The sequence below is a fragment of the Pteropus vampyrus genome, unplaced genomic scaffold (genome assembly GCF_000151845.1).
Source record: "Pteropus vampyrus isolate Shadow unplaced genomic scaffold, Pvam_2.0 Scaffold643, whole genome shotgun sequence".
Taxonomy (NCBI): Eukaryota; Metazoa; Chordata; class Mammalia; order Chiroptera; family Pteropodidae; genus Pteropus; species Pteropus vampyrus.
In genome coordinates, this window is record NW_011889424.1 from 313,400 (window position 1) to 314,917 (window position 1,518).

Below are 1,518 nucleotides of genomic sequence, written 5' to 3' on the forward strand. Positions count from 1 at the left end.
TAAAGCAATTACTAACAGAACTAAAGAGAGAAACAGACCAAAACACTATCGCAGTAGGGGACATAAATACCCCACTGTCGGATATGGAAAGATCATCCACACAGAAAATTAATAAGGAAATAACAACCTTAAATGACACATTAGACCAAATGGACATAATTGACATTTACAGAGCCTTTCATCCCAAAACAGCTGCTTATACATTCTTCTCTAGTGCACATGAACCATTCTCAAGAATCGATCACATACTGGGACACAGAGATAGCCTCAACAAATATAAGAGGGTTGAAATCATACCAACCATATTCTCTGATCATAATGCCTTGAAACTGGAGATCAACTGCAAAAAGAAATCAGGAAGAATCGAAAATACAGGGAGATTAAACAACATGCTACTGAAGAATAACTAGGTCAAGGAAGAAATAAAAAGAGAGATCAAGAGATACATAGAAATGAATTATGAGAATACAATATATCGAAACTTTTGGAACATGGCAAAAGCGGTCATAAGAGGAAAGTTTATATCATTACATGCTTATCTCCAAAAATAAGAATAAGCCCGAATAAACAACCTAACGCTTCATCTAAAAAACTAGAATGGGAAGAACAAATGATGCCTAAAGTCAGCAGAAGGAAAGAAATAATTGAAATTAGAGCAGAAATAAATGAAATTGAAAACAAAAAAATAATAGAAAAAATAAATGCAAGAAAGAGCTGTTTCTTTAAGAAAGTTAATAAAATGGACAAACCCCTGGCTAGACTCACTAAAGAAAAAAGAGAAAAGAGACACAAATAAACAAAATCAGGGATGAAAGGGGAAATTACGACTAACAATGCAGAAATAAAAAAGATCATACAAGAATACTATGAAAAAGGATATAACACCAAATTTAATAACCTACAAGAAATGATCCAGTACTTAAAAAAAAACACGATCTTCCTAGACTAAATCAAGAAGATCTAGAAAATCTAAATAGACCGATCAGCAGTATGGAAATTGAAACAATCATCAAAAACCTACCAAAACATAAAACTCCAGGAACAGATGGCTTCACCAGTGAATTCCACCCAACATTCAAAGAAGATTTAATATCTATCCTCCTCAAACTTTCAAAAAATCAAAGAGGAGGCAATACTTCCCAACTCATTCTCTGAGACCAATATTACTCTGATACCAAACCTGGTAAAGATAACACAAAAAAAGAAAACTACAGACCAATATCTCTCATGAACATAGATGCAAAAAATCCTAAATAAGATACTAGCAACCCGAAAACAGCAACATATTAAAGAAACTATACACCACGATCAATTGGGCTTCAGCCCAGGGGCACAGGGGTGGTTCAACATACGCGAATCGATTAATGTGATACACCACATAAACAAATTAAAAAATAAGAATCATATGATCATATCAATAGATGCAGAAAAAGCCTTCGACAAGATACAGCATCCATTTATGATCAAAACACTTAACAAAATCAGTATAGAAGGAAAGTACCTTAACATAATAAAGGC

At 33.5% G+C, this 1,518-nt stretch overlaps 1 protein-coding gene across 3 annotated transcripts in view; it reads right to left on the reverse strand.

Moving 5' to 3' along the window:
• The window catches only part of PIK3CB (phosphatidylinositol-4,5-bisphosphate 3-kinase catalytic subunit beta), a 183,302-nt gene that overhangs the window by 105,646 nt on the left and 76,138 nt on the right, over positions 1 to 1,518 (reverse strand). The window lies entirely within an intron of this gene.